Raw genomic sequence first — 18,566 nt, 5'->3', positions numbered from 1 at the left:
TAACATGGCTTAGCAACTGAATAGCAACAATTGTGCTCTATAGCTCCTGTGGAAGCCTACATAGAGTAGTTACAATACAGGCAATTTCAGTTTGAGATGAAGTCATGTTTTATTCTTTTTTTTTTAAATGAGTTTTGGTTTACATATAATGTATTAGTTTCAGGTGTACAACACAATGTTTCAATATTTGTGTATATTGAGAAATGATCACCACAGTAAGTCAGGTTAATATTTGTTAACATACATACTCACAAAATTTTTTATTGCTTGTTATGAAAACTTATAAGATTTACTCTCTTAGCAACTTCCAAATATGCAACACAGTATTATTAGCTATAGTCACCTTTATGTATATTACATTCCCATGACTTATTTCTTTTATCACCAAGCTATGCCTTCCTTGGAAAATGATTATTCTACTTCTGAGATGGAGGTCAAGGTTTGGTATTGGGTTCTGCCAGAGACACTTAAACATGCAGTATAAAGTAGCCATTTAATTTGAGCTGTTCTTCTTGAAGTGGGTGCTTTCTTACTACCAACCCATGAAGCAGGCATGGCCAGTAGCAAATATATCCTGGTTCAAGAAGGCTGAAAAATTACAGTTAAGTTGTATTAACATGTGGATTCTTAATGTGAATATGCTTGCTGCACAAGCATCTGAATTCTTATCATACCAGTTATTTTTGCACAATGGATGAATGAGAAAAAATCAGAAGTGGTTTACAGATTGTGTTAACTAATATGCTGACATGAGCTAAAATAGCACTGTTTTATGGTGACCCAGATGGACTGTAAATAAGTAAAATTCTTCCTGAATAGAACTGGGAGCTGTACACAGAATCTATATTGACTTAAAGGGACACAGACAGGAATTATAATCTACGCTGACTAATAAGTAGTGGTTATTTGTTTTGCTACATTAACAGGATTTAAAAAAAAAAAAAGATATACAAGGATGTACCTCTCACAGTGGAACCAGGCCTTGACAATATTTGTGTAAAATGAGAATGCTCCCTCCACATGGCATTTGAATCAGCTGACACTATAATCTGCCTCTTTCCCCAGTGAGCTCATGGATATGTAGATATGGTAGCAGCAATACTGGTTCTGGATGTGCTCAACAAATGTCTAGTTATCAATGTGGCAAAAGCCTTGTGGTGTATCAGGTGTAATGAATTGATGACAGTGGACTTTCAAATCATCCAAAAGACTGCTATGCATCAGCATCATCATCAGTAGATTATTCAATGCTACAATCATCAGTTTGTATTCAACTTAATATTGGTATCTTTGCTCTAACATTTATGTGTTCCATCATTATTGCATGTGCCACATTATCAGAAGCAGTTGACCTTACAAAGTAGTGGAATGGCCTATGAAACCTCAGTTATGGCATCATCTGTAAACCCATGCCCTGCAGAGTTGTGGAGCCTACCTACAGGATACAGAACATGCTTTGAATTAGTGGCCAGTATATTATGATCTTTCTCTCATTAGCAAAATATATAGTCTGGGAGCTATTCCAGATGAGTTACTGGCAAATGTTTGCCATCCCAGAACTATATGATCTTATGATTTAAGTTCTCAGAAGCAAAAGGCATCTTTCTACCGAGAAGTACAGCAATAGTTTTATTGTACTGTATGGATATGACTTTTTGGACGCCTCATATCACCATATCAGTAGAAAAGAAGTTTTATTTTTACTTGGATGAGGTGACTAATTTTAGTTACAAAAGAAGATAGGAATGATGTCACAAAATATATGCAAGGCAGGATACGTCCTTAACCCTCAATGGTCAAAAACCCTCAAATGGCAGGTCATTTAGTACTGCCAACTACAATGGTAAAAAATAATGGATGACAACACAGTAATAGTTGCTACAGGAAAACCTACTGATGTGTGCTAAAACTCAGTGAGTAAAAATTTAAGAAGAAATAGGATATTTATGTATTTAAAAAGGATATATCTTCTTCAAAACATTGACTAATTACAAAGAGAAAATTACTTGACAGTGGAGAAACCTACCAGAGGGCACCTTAACCACAATTAAGGTTAAAATCGCTCATAATGAGACATCTGAATAGAAAGCACCCTTTGATCTGATTTATTGAGAAGAGCACATTAACTCTGAGTTATTTTTATAAAATTACATAACATCAATATAACCATGAGAAAATATCTATAGAAAATACCATGCAAAACCAAAATTGATGGACAGTCTACAAAATATTCATACTTTGTATTAGGTAGGATTATACTACTGTTAGCATTCATTCTTAAGTGTAAATATGAAAAGTGAAAGTAAAGTCCCTCAGTTGTATCAGACTCTTTGCGACCCCATGGACTGTAGCCTATCAGGCTCCTCAGTCCAGGGAATTTTCCAGGCAAAAGTACTGGAGTGGGTTGCCATTTTCTTCTCCACAGGATCTTCCCGACCTAGGGATCGAACCCAGGTCTCCTGCATTGCGGGCAGACGCTTTACCATCTGAGCCACCAGGGAAGCTATAAATATGAAAAGGTTTGTGCAAATTCAAGTCAAGAAGCCAAACAGAGCCCACTCTGGTGGTTACTGTAACTCAACACCCACTCTACGGTCTTCTAGTTTCCTTTCTTCTAGACATCAATAAAATATCAATAGATATTTTAAACATAAAAGAGGAAGATAGATATTTTTAAAATAAAAAAGAAGTAAAAAGCAAGAAGTACATTTTCCAAATTATCTTGAAGCTTGGCTGCACCGGGCCCCTCCTGAGATTTAGATGTAGAAAGGAGGAGTAAAATATGTCTGCTGGAAGACTGAGACATCTTGTGAGCGTAATGACAGAAACCTCTATTTCCTCTAGGTTCCTCTGCAAACGTCTACGTAATAGAACCGTAGCTACAAAATAGAGTGTGGTAATAGTATCAGTGTTTTCCACTGCTAGAATCCTGTGGAACTGTTGGCTATTTCTTTGACTATATTGCCACTAGTTGCATTGTCCCTGGTTGTGTAAATTGACACAAACTTTAGTTGTGTAAATTTAGTAAGAGCAACTGTAATCATTTGATAACCTACTAGATTCAAAAGCTTAATTGCAGAAGATAGTAATGCTAAAATGATAAAGAGTTCTAACTAAATTGGTATATAATGGTAAGAGCACATAATCATATAGCTTAGAGAGAAAAGATAGAGTGAGCCTGAACAGACTGTGGCACTCACTGCTCTGAGTTTACCTAGAAACTCTGTAATGACTTATACATGTGAGTATTTTTAGAGCCAAACTCTCCTGTTACATTATTAAAATGCAGTCTTCCCTGGTTACTGGCTTTATTAGTCAGGGTGCTCCAAAGAAACAGAACCAATAGGATATCTAGCTATCTATATATACATATCTATAACTATATATACACACATATATATAATGCATGCTGAGATATTATATATAAATGTGTAGAGAGAGATTATATATATATATATATTTAGAAAGAAAGATTTATTTTAAGGAATTATTACTATATTAATATCTACATATATGTATTATATATATATATATAAAGAGAAAGAGAGAGAAACAAAGATTTATCTTAAAGAATTATTTCACAGATTGTGGGGACTGTCAAGTCCAAAATCAGGGCAAGCCAGCAGGCTGGAAATTCAAGAGCTGAAGTTGTGATTTTGATTCCCAATTCTTTTGGGGACAGCAGGCAGATAGGAAACCTAGGGGATGGTTCTGTGTTGCAGTTATGTTCAAATACCCTCCTCCTAGGGTAAACCTCAGTCTTTGCTCTTAAGGCTTTCAACCAGTTGGACAAGTCCCACCCACTCTATGGGGAGTAAGCTACTTGACTCAATGGCCCTTGATTTTAATGTTAATCACACAGAAACAATACCTTCATAGCAAAATCTAGACTGTTGTTTGACCGGACACCATGATCTGTGTCAAATTAACACATAAAATTAAGCATCACTCCAGCCCACATGATACCTAGTCCCGTAGTATTGAGCATGCTATTTTATACTAAACTATACTGTGATTCTGACTCAGAACATTCTATTTCATAGCTGGAACTATTTACAAACGAACTTGTAGATATTTTATGGCCCCAACTGGTGTCAGATCTCTGTATTACAACCAGCCCAGACAGAACAAGGATAAAGATAGTACGTGATACTACTCTAATACAAAACGCCAATAACAGTACTCAAAACTTCTCAAGATAAACAAGCAAAATTAACATTTTTCTATCAATTTTATAGTCTGAAGTTCTTTTAATTAGTGCTTACTGCAGAAAGTTATTTCATGGTGAAATAATCTGAGAATTCTATATGCACTTTATCTGAGGCTCTAGGTTTTCTCCCCAAAGACCAAACTTCCCTACTCTGATAAATATGGGTGGAAACTAACCGTTAATACTTGAGTACATTTATTACAGAACCAAAGATGATTAGAACAGAAAAAAGTTGAATTCTTCATTGACTATATTACAGAAGTATGTGGATTTATCTGTATTTTTTAAGAACTAAAGTAATAATCATCCTGAGTTTTTCTTGCCATTTAAAAAACTAAGATCATGGCATCCAGTTCCATTACTTTATGGCAAATAGATGGGGAAACAATGGACACAGTGAGATATTTATTTTCTTGGGCTCCAAAATCACGGCAGATGGTGATTGCAGTCCTGAAATTAAAAAATGCTTGCTCCTTGGAAGAAAAGCTTTGACAAACCTAGACAGCATATTAAGAAGCAGAGTCACTATTTTGCAGACAAAGGTGCATCTAGTCAAATCTATGGTTTTTCCAGTAGTCATGTATTGATGTGAGAGTTGGATCATAAAAAATGCTGAGCATCGAAGAATTGATGCCTTTGAACTGTGGTGTAGAGTCCCTTGGACTGCAAGGAGATCAAACCAGTCAATCCTAAAGGAAACCAGTCCTGAATATCTGTTGGAAGGACAAATGCTGAAGCTGAAATTCCAATACTTTGGCCACCTGATTCGAAGAACTGACTCACTGGAAAAGACCTGATGCTGGGAAAGATCAAAGGCAGGAGGAGGAGGGGACGACAGAGGATGAGATGGTTAGATGACATCACCGACTCAATGAACATGAGTTTGAGCAAGCTCTGGCAGTTGGTGATGGACAGAGAAGCCTGGCATGCTATAGTCCATAGGGTCAGAAAGAGTCGGACACGACTGAGCGACTGAACTGAACCAATCCTGAGTTTAAGGAATTATTGTAGACTGTGAAGGCATTGACAAACCTCTAGGGTCTTTCAGTTTGACCTGAAAAAATGGTGAGCTATAATAAGACTCCCTGTTTGCACTGCAGGGGCCATGGGTTTGATCCCTGATCAGGGAACTAAGATCCCACATGTACATGGTATGGCCAAATAATAAATAAGCAAAACAAATTCATTTTGAGGATTTCCCTGGTGGCTCAGATGGTAAAGCGTCTGCCTACAATGTGGGAGACCTGGGTTCAATCCCTGGGTCGGGAAGATCCCCTGGAGAAGGAAATGGCAACCCACTCCAGTATTCCTGCCTGGAAAATCCCATGGATGGAGGAGCCTGGTAGGCTACAGTCAGTCCGTGGGGTCACAAAGAGCTGGACACTACTGAGCGACTTCACTTTCACTTTCAAGCCTCAAAATTAGAAAAGGGTATTTAAGTCAGCAATAAAATACTTAAGTCAAATTATTAGTGGTCATTGTGTGAAAATTTGCACATAGATACACAAAATATGTGACTCTATTCATCCAAGAACATGTAAACAACTAGCAAAAGCCATTTATATTAAGAAACTTTGACCTTATAAAATTAAGCTAGAACAGAGTAGTCCTAACTTTCTGACTTGACTGACTTCCTATATTATTGTATATTTGAAAAATAGGATAGCTCTTAAAACATGATTGAGCTAATTAAAATTTAGAGAAATTTATATATAGCTAAATATTTCTAGTATCCTTCCTTTTACACAGTGAAGGAGAGAAGCTCTGGTGTTGCCTACCATTTATATAAGAAATAATTCAGAGGATTTCCATGCAAGAGACACATTGGCACTTTTATTATTCGTAACTTATGGCCATAAATAGGAGGACATGAAAAGGAATGTTAGAAGAAATTAATTAACTGATTAAAATTCAAGTATAGGTGCATAAGAAAAAAGGATCATAATATCCTCAATCCATTCATTTTCCAGAGTGACATCATAATATTTCAAAATAAATATACAAGAAGGTAATATAATAATAATTAACAACTGGGGATCTTATTTTAGATGAGGAATCATTAGTTGATTTAAAAGAAAACAAGCAAAACAAAAAAAAATCACAAATGTTAACTCATTTGTGTGAATTTTAAAAATATGTAATAGCAAAAGAGTTATATGAATAAAAGAGAAAGAAAAAAGAATGGTTCTTCAGTACTTAATGTAGCAGAATAGGTATATACTTCACCATATTTCTTCACAGCTGAGAAAGCATTGGTTAGATATTGCAAAGCTGAGTAACAAGCAACCATAGAATCCAGTCAGCAAATGCAGCTTCTTTGACCTCACCTGGGCTGGTTTGCAGGTGTCAGAGCTGGTTAGGGCTCAGCTGATAGAGGTTGATGTCCACAGGGCAATTCAACTTCAGGAAGTGCATCTGACTGGTTTTGGCTCCTCCAGGCTACCGCATGGCCAGGCTCAGGTTTGCTTCAAGTGTGTTCAATTGGGGAATTAAGGACAAAAGAGCAGCAGCTACTCAAATAAGGCTTTTTTGTGACAATGGGAGAAGTTGTTGTTTAGTCTGTAAGATGTGTCCAGCTCTTTGCGACCCTGTGGACTGCAGCATGCCAGGCTTCCCTGTCTGTCCTTCACTATCTCCTGGAGTTTGCTTAAATTCATGCCCATTGAGTGGGTGATGCTATTTAACCATCTCATCCTCTACCACCCCCAAAGTACAAGAGAGCAAACAGAACTCCAATAAGACACTTGTCCTTCTTGGCAAGGTAAATCACATGAGCAAGCCCCAAATTGAGGGGTGACTGGGCTACAGGTGTGTGTGTGTGTGTGTGTGTGTGTGCTCAGTCCCTCACCCTTTGTGAGCCTGTATTGGGAGTAGCCCAACAAACTCCTCTGTCCATGGGATTTTCCAGGCAACAATACTGAAGTAGGTTGTCTTTTCCTACTCCAGGGGATATTCCTGACCTTGGAATGGAAAATGCGTCTCCTATGTCTCCTGCATTGGCAGGGGGATACTTTACCCTGTGCTTGGAAAGCCCAGGTCTTGGGTTTGATGGGGGGAATGTATTTTGCCTCCAGGAAATGTTAAGGAAAGGAAGTGAATTTTTTTCAGAATGATATCATCTACTTCATTGTCCTGTTTTCCATATTTACTTCCATGTCACTTGCAATGTTCATTGACTGTATTCTATAAATGCTAGAAGTCTCATCCAAATACATCAACTTGAAATCCAGTATTTCATGATCTATATGATTTAAAGTATTTAATTTTAAAAATGAAGACCTATGATACAAAGAAGCAAGTTATATCTAACTACCAAGCATCTATCATTTAATGCTAAAACAGGAGAGAGATAGTAATGAATAGCTATTTTTGGAGAAGGAAACAGCAGGGAAGTATAGCAGTCACTGATTCAAGGCAAGTCCAAAATCTCAGTGAGAAAATATTATCAGATCTCTCTACCTTGGATTTTAAAAAACATACTTTCTTTAGACTTTTTAGTAGTGGTTCCCTAGTTCATTTTGCTTCACAGACTATTATTCAGTTTTCTGGAACTTTCTTTAATTATCCAGCTTCATTGTATTTGAAAATATTTTTCAATAATATTTCCTTTTTGACAATTAAGTAGCTTTCTCAACACACTTCTTGTTATGTAAAAATTTGGGTGCTAGAGTCCTTATTTTAATCTCATTCTGCTTTATTCTAGGCTGACTTTGATTTTGCCAGTAAAATTCTTTCAAAAACTTAAAAATCTTCAAGGCACTTTATTTTAATCCAAAAACCACATGATAACTCTTTTGAAAATATGCTTAACCATGAATATTTTGGTCCATTAGAAGTGAGAACCATGCTTTTAATCTTTCTACAAGTAGTTTTTACTATCCGAGGAGCTCTAATAGTAGTCATAGTTCACTAAGAGGTTCTAGTTAAGGCAGAACAGCCTGCCTTTGTTTTGGTCTATACACCACTCGATATCTCTTAATTCTTTTAATGATTCTCTAGGCTATTATTGAGAATCTTCTTCTGAATGGAAATATTGTTGTTATGAGTTGAACTGTCCCCACTAAAGATCTTATTTGGAAATGGGTCTTACAGAGGTCATTGAGGTTAAAATGAAGTCATTACTGCTGCTAAGTCACTTCAGTCGTGTCTGACTCTATGTGACCCCATAGACAGCAGCCCACCAGGCTCCCCCATCCCTGGGATTCTCCAGGCAAGAACACTGGAGTAGGTTGCCATTTCCTTCTCCAATGCATGAAAGTGAAAAGTGAAAAGTGAAATGGAAGTCACTCAGTCGTGTCCGACTCTCTGCGACCCCATGGACTGCAGCCCACCAGACTCCTCCATCTGTGGGATTTTCCAGGTAAGAGTATTAGAGTGGGGTGCCATCGCCTTCTCCAAATGAAGTCATTAAGGTGGGCTTTAATTGGATACAATTGGTGTTCTTATAAGAAAAGTGACAGTTGACACAGAGTCAGATGTTCACAGAGAGAAGATCTTGAGGAAAAACAGAGAATGCCAGATGAAGTTTGGAGTTCAGTTCAGTTCAGTTGCTCAGTCACGTCCAGCTCTTTGCAACCCATTGAACCGCAGCACGCATTGCTACAAATCAAGGAATGTTTAGGCTTCTAGAAGCTGGAAGAGGCAAGGAAGGACTCATTTCCTTTAGGTTTCAGAAGCAGTGTGCCTCTGCTGACACTTTGATTTCTGACTTCTAGCCTTCAGGAGTATCAGAAAATAAGTTTCTGTTGTTCAAACTCATCTAATTTGTGGTACTTTGTTATGATGGCCCTAGAAAACTAATGCAGTTGGAGATAAGAAAGGATTTTACTTTCCAACCCCTGTGGCTTGAACTCTATATTTTCTCTAAATTGTGCTATTTTTACACTTGCCAAGTATTTTTCCTAAGCTCATCTTTCTTGTAGTATCTGATTAAAATACAGTATTTTGTTGAAAAATGAAAAGGAAATTCACACAATAATGTGATCAATGGTATTCAAAATCCCTAGTCCCCACATTAGGTGAGCCTTTAAGCAGAAAATTCATATAATCCCTTCTTTCCCCACATTATTTGAAGTGTAATTCTACTGCTGCAAACTATGGCCAAAATACATAACCCCTATACTGTACCACTGCTTCCTAATTTTGAGGTGTAATTGATTTTACTAATTAACAACACAGACTCTGCAGCAAAGTTACCATTTACTAAGTTTGTGGTCATCTGTTAGATGCTTTAGTTTTCAATTTCAATTTCCTCATCTGTAAAATGAAGATAACAGCTGTATCTTCCCCATAAGATAGTCATGAGCTTCAGTGAATACAGAGTGTGTTAGGTGTTCAGTGGCTTGTGAATTGTTAATCAGTAATAGTCATAGCCTATGTTCTTAATTCCAACTTCGAAAAATGAGTAGAAAACATTCAGCATAAAATTATTTAAAATTAGATATCCTTTTTTTTTTTTTTTTTTCATTTCCTTTTCCTCTTTTTGATACAGCCTGGCCCAGTCTGGCTTCACCCTCATTTCTACCTTCCAAATATGCATTATACTGCAGTTGATTTTCTAGGGCTAATTTGTCAATCCAACAGTCTTCTTTCTCTTTAACTATTTTCTCTGATACATGTTACACTGTTTTACATTTTATTCTTAATACTCTGAAGGGCCAAGATGCTGTCACCAGTTAGAGGCTGAGAATAAACTCAAAAAGTGAGCTAAAAGGAACATAATCTACATTACACAGTAGGGTAATATTGAGTCCTTGTGGCAAATTTCCGAGAAAATGACAAAAATCATGTCCACAAGACACCCACCATTTTGGCTTGTTTCACTAAGAGGGAAGTTTGATAGAATCATAACAGCATTTTTCTCCCAGCCACCAATATACACTCAGGTCCGACAGTAGTATGCAGTACAGAAGAAGCACCCTATGTCCCTTCCTGGGGTGACACTTTTTCCTTTAAATGTTTAGGAATATAGACATTATTTGAATATGAAATATGAAAAGAGGAACTGGCATGATTAGTATCTCAACTCTCTTTTGTATTTAAAGCTTGCAACATTCTTTATATTCGACTTCTCTATTATGGCTTTAGGCTTTATCAGTTTGTCGGAATACAATTTCTCTTCCTTTGGTACTCCATTAGCTTCTTGTTTTCACTGCTCTTTATTCTCTGTAGCTGATTAATACCATGTTAGGTTACACACGCTAGAAACTTATCTTCTTTAAGAACTTGCCACTCAGAGAATGTATGGGTACATTAGTCAAACAGCTGCATCTTCCTCCTCATCACCATCATCAGAAAGCATTTTGCTAGTTCCTATCATGTTTTGTGTGTGTGTGTGTGTGTGTGTGTGTCGTGGAAGTCAAAGGACAATGAAAGAGACCACAACATTTATGTTCACACATATAACTTGTTTCCATTGCCTGAATTCAAATCACTCCAGAATTTAAAAAAAGAAAGAAAAAATTGGTCTTCTTCATATTTGAATGTGAAAAAAAATCAATTTATTAATTTCCTGGGTATTTCATGGACACAAGATAACATCTTTACTTCTATATGTATTTAAGATCAGATAAAACTAATAAATAAGTAAAAAGCTTCTGTTTTAGGACCAAAACAAAGTAATATCAGTTAAACCTAATGAGTTAAAGTTGCTATTAATTTTGTATTTAGAAATCAGGATGCTATTTTATTGATAATTATGGCATTTTAATGATATATCCTTTCATTTTCTCTTATAAATGCTACCTGATACCTTTCATCTTAAAAATTTTAATCCATATTATATAAGGCTTTATATTAAAACATTAAAAAGATGTCAGCAAAAACTACATATTTTATGTTCATTCTGTAAACAAATTCTGTCTTAAGAAAAGTAGGGACATATTTAAAGGACAAGTTTGTTTAAAACTTATATAACTTACAATCTCATTGTTTCTAGATTAAAATGTTTTAAAATTTAATGTACTCTTGACAAATGGATTCTGTCATTATATATAGACACTTCATAAGCTGTACTGTAAAGAGATTTATCTTTTTCTTTTGGATCAAAACACATGCTTATTGAGGTAGAGGAGGTTCAAAGATTAAGCTTTAGTTTCTTGTTCTTCAAAGTGTACTCTTTCCTTATTCAAGACAAACAGTAGATCTACCAAAAGAATGAAAACTGTGTGAAACAGGCAACTCTCAAATTTGTTCTCATGGAATTTATAGATTTTTTCCCCTAATCTCTGAGGCAATTTACCTTGTTTTAACTGTTTATTAATCATCTGCCTACCACAATGAGTCCTTCCCTACTCCACACCAACCTCTTTGCATAGCAAGGTATCCTCCTTGCTTTTCACTTTTATTTTCCTGAAATATAGTATCTTTCAAAAGATCATGTGAACAAAAATAAACTCTTTGTGATCTTACCTGTCTGGAACATTTTTTTCTGTCCTAACAGTTTGCAGTTTGGCTGATAGAATGTTCATTGAGTGAACATTATTTTCCTATTTTCCTGCATCCTTTTGAAGACAACTGCTGTTGTTGTATTCAGTATTACTGGTAAGAAATCTGGTGAAAGTGTGACTACTAGTCAATAAGTGTACTTTAAAAAAAAAAGAAAAAAACTTTTTTTTCTCACTTTTGTAAGCATCTAGGATTCATTTATCTTTGGAACTTGATGTTTCCCAAAGACAAATCTAGTTATAGTCTCTTTAATTTATTCTGCTTGCTGTTTAATAAGCAATTTAAATTTGAAATTCTGTGTCTTAAACTGGAGAACTATTTTTTATCTAAAATTTCTCCAGTGATTCTTTTCTTCTCCATTTCTCTCATATCCCTCTGGAAACAAATTGACATGCAAGTTACTACATTGGGAATTTTCTATCCCCAGTAGTATTTATTTTATAGTTTTCATCTATTTCTATCTTGTACTACATTTTAAGAGTATTCATGGAATTATACTTTGTGCCAAGAAAATCTCATATTCATTTAATCCATTGTGTTAGTCAACCATCTATTGAGTATATTATTCACAATATTTCTTCTAAATATATCATTTGTGGTAGATCAATTGTTTTAATAAATGAATACTATATCTCATTGACTAAACACAAAAAGTAATTTACTTTTCTCATATTATTGTCCACTTCAGATAATTGAAGATTCCCCATTTCACAGAGATAGGTTATTTCCATAATGTGTTTCAGTCATTCTTTAGAGTTCTGGAGACTCCATCAGCCTTCTGCTTCTGTTTGGCAAAAGCAAAAGAGAAAGAATAAGAAGAATCTCAAATTAGATTTCAGAGGCCAGCCAGAAATTTTGGAGTCATGGAATAAAAAATTAAGTTTATGGTTAAGAAAAGCATTCTGTGCTACACTAAGAGATTTGTATTTTTCCTGAAGGCAATGAGCCTTTGAAGTGTGTTAAGATTTTCAGCCAGCCCCATCAGCTGTGTGATTTAGAAACATCACTCTGGCTGCTCTATAAATTATAGATGTCAGTTGAGTGAAGACAACTCTTAGGAGAATGTTGTCAAAAACCAGGTGACAAATCATGGTGTTTTGGTCCATAGCCATGAACATGAGTAAGCAGAGAATTCAGAAGGCTGAAAAGAGGATATTAAGGAAGCAACAGGGCCTGGTGATGATTGAGGGTTAGTGCTGGGAAATAAGAAGTCAAATAATACAGGCACATTTCTAATTTTCACTGTGGGGTAAATTGTATTTACTAAAGTAGAGAATTTTGCAAGGGAAACCTATTAGAAGAAGAACTAGGTGTTGGGGAAAATAAATCGAGATGTCCAGTTTGTTTTTGGGTTTGTACTTTTGTAGCTCAGGAGAGACTTAAGGGCAGAACCAAAGACTTAGAAAGTATCAGTTTACTGATTCTAAAAATGATAAAATAATAAATGAAAGTCAAAGAGTATCAATTTTATTATATTCAGAGCACTTAGAAAATTATATAATATTAACTATGTTTTTCTTTTCATAAAGTAGTATGTCAGGTGATCAGAATGATGTTTAAGATGGGAGATTTTGAACATGTTGAAATACTGATGAAGTTAGTAAAAGAAAAGATTATTTTTAACTGGCAAATAAACTAGTTTATTGGAGTATAATTGCTTTACAACATTGTGATAGTTTCTGCTGTACAATGAAGTGAACAGCTATCTGTATACATATATCCTCTCCCTCTTGAAAGATGTTAATAATAAGGGAAATTATGCACTACACAATTTGTGGTAAAAGGGTGGGAAAAGGGAGTGGGCTATAGGGAACCCTTTGTACTCGCTTCTCATTTTTTGAAAACCTAAATTTTTTCTATTAATAAAAAATCTATTAATATAAAATAAAATCCAATTATATTTAAAATTGGATAAACATTTATTGTGCTATTCATATTCTGTAAGAAACTTTCCAAAATTCAATACCTAGAAATAAAGCTGCTTGTACATTTCTTTAAAGATTAAAAAGAAAAAAAAAGATTATTTTGTCCATTTAGCATTAAATACTGTTATTAATATAGGAAAATATTAGCATAGACTTTACAGTTTTGTTCTTCCATTTTTCATTAAATGGGATTATTAAAATAGTAATGACTAGAATAAACTAACCATTCCTTAACTAAAGCTATCATCTCTTGAATGGTTGATCAAAATAGTACTAAGAGAAAATGAAAAACATTCAAAACATCATCGATAAGCATCATGATCAAAGGAAGATTTTTTATCCTGAGATATAAAAATAAGTCCTTTAGATATCTTGAAGGTGAAAGTGAATATCACTTAGTTGTGTCTGACTTTTTGTGACCCCATGGATTATACAGTCCATGGAATTCTCTAGGTTTGTGGAAAATTCTGAAAGAGATGGGAATACCAGACCACCTGACCTGCCTCTTGAGAAACCTGTATGCAGGTCAGGAAGCAACAGTTAGAACTGGACATGGAACAACAGACTGGTTCCAAATAGGAAAAGGAGTATGTCAAGGCTGTATATTGTCACCCTGCTTATTTAACTTATATACAGAGTACATCATGAGAAATGCTGGGCTGGAAGAAGCACAAGCTGGAATCAAGATTGGCAGGAGAATTATCAATAACCTCAGATATGCAGATGACACCACCCTTATGGCGGAAAGTGAAGAAGAACTAAAGAGCCTCTTTATGAAAGTGAAAGTGGAGAGTGAAAAAGTTGGCTTAAAGCTCAACATTCAGAAAACAAAGATCATGGCATCCAGTTCCATCACTTCATGGCAAATAGATGGGGAAACAGTGGCTGACTTTATTTTTCTGGGCTCCAAAATCACTGCAGATGGTGATTACAGCCATGAAATTAAAAGGTGCTTACTCCTTGGAAGCAAAGTTATGACCAACCTAGACAGCATATTAAAAAGCAGAGACATTACTTTGTCAACAAAGGTCCATCTAGTCAAGGCTATGGTTTTTCCAGTGGTCATGTATAGATGTGAGAGTTGGACTATAAAGAAAGCTGAGCACAGAAGAATTGATGCTTTTGAACTGTGGTGTTGGAGAAGACTCTTGAGAGTCCCTTGGACTGCAAGGAGATCCAACCATTCCATCCTAAAGGAAATCAGTCCTGGGTGTTCATTGGATGGACTGATGTTGAAGCTGAAACTCCAATACTTTGGACACTGATGTGAAGAGCTGACTTATTGGAAAAGACCCTGATGCTGGGAAAGATTGAGGGCAGGAGGAGAAGGGGACAACAGAGGATGAGACGGTTGGATGATATCACCGATTTAATGGACATGGGTTTGGGTGGAGTCCGGGAGTTGGTGATGGACAGGGAGGCCTGGTGTGGTGTGGTTCATGGGTCACAAAGAGTTGGACACGACTGAGCAACTGAACTGAAGAATACTGGAGCGGGTAGCCTTTCCCTTCTCCAGGGGATCTTCCTAAACCAAGGATCAGACCCAGGTCTCCTGCACTGCATGCAGATTCTCTACCAGCTGAGCCATAGTGGAAGCCCAAGAAGACTGGAGTGGGTAGCCATCCATTCTCCAGCAGATTTTCCCGACCCAGCAATCAAACTGGGGTCTACTAGATTGCAGGCGGATTCTTTACCAACAGAGCTATCAGGGAAGCCCTTTAAATACCTTGGTGACATGTTTTGTAATGTAATACAAATAATATTCTGGAATTCAGGAAGAGTTGAGCAGAATTCTGCCTTTGTTAAAAATACAAAGTTATCTTGTATTTCATTTTCTGAAGTTCGCTGTCCTCATCTGTGTAAAGAGTAACATGTATTATCTCTGGGATCCTATTCACCTTTGCATTATATAGGTGTATGATCCTACAGCTGGTTGTACTTCGTAATGAGGAGCTTGTAACTTTGTTTGCTGAGACATTTCATGCAGATGCATTTTTAAAATTCAGAAGCTCTATTTTTATGCAAATAAACCAAGTGATAACAATAGAGGAGAGCAGAATTATTAGCAATATTAACTTACCATCTGTATAACTTTTCTTCATTGTTAAGAATTTCTGTAAATGTGAAAATAAAAATTTGAAGGAATGAGAAAGCCAGTAATCATTATCCTAACTGACTGACAAATCACTTTCATTAGCCAAATAAGAATTTCAGTGTTTATGAATATATTTGAAATTACTGAGATGATATGGCAAATGGGTAACTTTAGCAGACCACATCCTTTATAGAAAGGAAGATTCGGGATATTTACTTTACTGCTGCTGCTGCTGCTAAGTCGCTTCAGTCGCGTCTGACTCTGTGTGACCCCATAGATGGCAGCCCACCAGGTTCCTACGTCCATGGGATTTTCTAGGCAAAAGTACTGGAGTGGGGTGCCATTACCTCTCCGGATATTTACTTTAGGTGCTACTTATTTTGAAAACTTACCAATTAGCTACAGTTAAACTTGTTCCTTTGCTAGATTATTGGTGAAGTATAGCCTCCAAGATCTATTAAATTGTTTTTCATCTCTTAGAAGAAATTTATGAATTATAATTGAATAGTTAATTTAGGTACAATTATTCAAAAACTGGATTTCAAAATTCCTATTGTATTTTCAGTTCTGTTCATCTTTAACACTTATACATATGATTATATGGCTGACTAAAGAAGACCAAGGTCAAAATACCATTATAAATCATTTTAAAAATGTAAAACCTGTAACATACTTAAAACAGTCTATTCTTTATTAATAATTAATTTTCATTTTTGCATTAATGAAAGCTAATGCCAAAACCACTGAAAAATCTTCCTTTTAAATTCATTCTGATTATTTGATGGTACATACATTTGGGGGTTAGATTACTTCACGTAGTTTATTTAAGATAAAAATTAGTATAGTTAAGTCATAATTTTTCAGGATGCTGTGAGGGTATACATATTCTAGGTGTTCCATTTTTAAGGTCTTTGTTCTATTACCTTACTCTGAGGTATTATCAAAATGGGGGCAGATAAAATTAATCAGTTTCACAGGAGACTGATTAATGAAGCATGATGCCTGCTTTTTAGTGTGCAGTGAGTGATATCGCCCAATTAATTGGAGTGGATCATAAAAAACCCTGTTGTAGTGGGGTTTAGAATATCTCCTCAGAAAAATAAATGATAGATCAGATTGTTATCTGGAGAGCACTGAATTGGAACAAAGGAAATTTAATGTTCTTTAAGAAATATTTCTATCATGCTATAGTATTGTAATGAATTTCCCTTCTCCCCTCTAGAGAATTTCCTGTCGGAATACCTGGGACAAATCATGCAGAATCAGTTTATTTCTCTTTTGAATGATGCTGGGGATATCCAGACAAATATCCACTATCTAGCTCTGTTTTCAATATTCTTATAACACAAAGTTTCTGCCATTACAAGAGTCTCCTATTGCAGGTTAGCAATGATTTAAATTTCATCTATTTTTTTTTTTTAATCATGGACTGGTATCTTCTCTTTGAAATTATATTGGGATAAATCTTTGCAACCCTGGTTATTTGGGAAAAATAATTTAGTTGCATGAACTTTAATAAAGAGCACATGTATATTTTCTCACAAATTGTTTGCAGATGAATAATAGATTTTTTTCTCACATTTATATCTATTTCCAAGCTATTATTTCCTGATTATATCTCTAAAATCTGCAGCATTCCTCTTTGTGGATGTGTTGCCATTTTTCAATAAACACAAATCCTGTGCCAGTCCTTGGTGATCTCTCTTGCCTCCGACAGGCACTTAAAGTTTATATCACCCACTTGGGCCCTGCATCATGTCATGAGTCATCTTCAGAAGTTTTCTTTGTTTGAATCATCGGGGGATTTTAAAGTATTTGATAGCAAGGTTCATCCTGACAATTAATTCAGAGTAGGGAGAATGTAATGGAAAAGGATAATAAAGATTTTATAGATATGTCTGTATTTAACTTAAAACTAGATCTTGGAAGGTTTTTTTAGGCAGAAAGGAAGAAAGAAGCTGCCTGGAAGTTGAAACTAATGCAGCAAAGGTACAAAAATGATAACAGGAATGTTTCAATATCATTGCTGTATAACAGCATATAAACACATGTAGCTTTAAACTAAAGTGATGCTAGCAGTTGATGGAAGTAAAAGGATAGATGTAAATTTTAATTTAAAGAATGAATCTGTTAAAGAAATTCTTATGTACAGAAGAGTGTGACTCACTTACCATCCATGCAACCCTCTGGACTGTAGCCCACCAGGCTCCTCAGTCTATGCAATTACCCAGGCAAGAATACTGGAGTGGGTAGCCTTACCCTTCTCCAGTTCGTCCCAACCCAGGGATTGAACCTGTGTTTCTTGCATCTTGGCAGGCAGATTCTTTACCACTGAGCCACCAGGGAATCTCAAAAGGATAGATGTGAATTTTAATTTATAGAAAGAATCTATAAAAGAAATTCTTATGTACAGAAGAGTGTGAGTCATATACCATCTATATTAGAGTTCAACTGTAAGATTCTGTATCCCAGAGTTTTGCAGATTCACTGAATATCAGAGATGTTGTCAAATGAGGTACATATCAAGTAAAACAAATTCAAAGCATATTGACTATAAAACAGAATCCCTGCTTGTTAGTCTAATGACAAGTCATTAGGTCTATGACAATGAAGAAATGTGAGTGAACTAGTGTGGTTTACTGGGCCAGAGAGTGGGTCAAAACTGTAGCATTACAGAAAAGTTAAATGCTTTACTAGCTATCTATTACTCTAAAGCTATTGTAGTACCTGTTAGAATAATCCCGTGCTTCAAAATAATACATTCTTTGTTTTGGATCAAATCACTTATTTTATTTTTCAGTTTAGTTCAGTCGCTCAGTCATGTCTGACTCTTTGTGACCCCATGGACTGCAGCACGCCAGGCCTCCCTGTCCATCACCAATTCCCGCAG

The 18,566-nt window shown here is 35.8% G+C and overlaps 1 long non-coding RNA gene across 3 annotated transcripts in view; it reads left to right on the top strand.

Moving 5' to 3' along the window:
- LOC129644767 (uncharacterized) overlaps positions 1-18,566 on the top strand; it is a 64,522-nt gene that overhangs the window by 32,887 nt on the left and 13,069 nt on the right. The window contains exons 1-3 of one of the 3 annotated variants that reach the window (XR_008710975.1): positions 6,661-6,971; positions 8,380-8,570; positions 16,899-17,079. The exons of 1 other annotated variant lie outside the window; for it this stretch is intronic. This is a non-coding gene — a long non-coding RNA (uncharacterized LOC129644767). Of the gene's footprint in view, positions 1-6,660; positions 6,972-8,379; positions 8,571-16,898; positions 17,080-18,566 lie in introns of those variants that run through there. One more of the 3 variants, XR_008710974.1, reaches the window with a different exon arrangement.

This window comes from Bubalus kerabau, chromosome 2 (assembly GCF_029407905.1).
Source record: "Bubalus kerabau isolate K-KA32 ecotype Philippines breed swamp buffalo chromosome 2, PCC_UOA_SB_1v2, whole genome shotgun sequence".
NCBI classification, from domain to species: Eukaryota; Metazoa; Chordata; class Mammalia; order Artiodactyla; family Bovidae; genus Bubalus; species Bubalus kerabau.
Note: the sequence above shows the minus strand (reverse complement) of the source record. Positions and strands in the feature narration are given on the sequence as shown.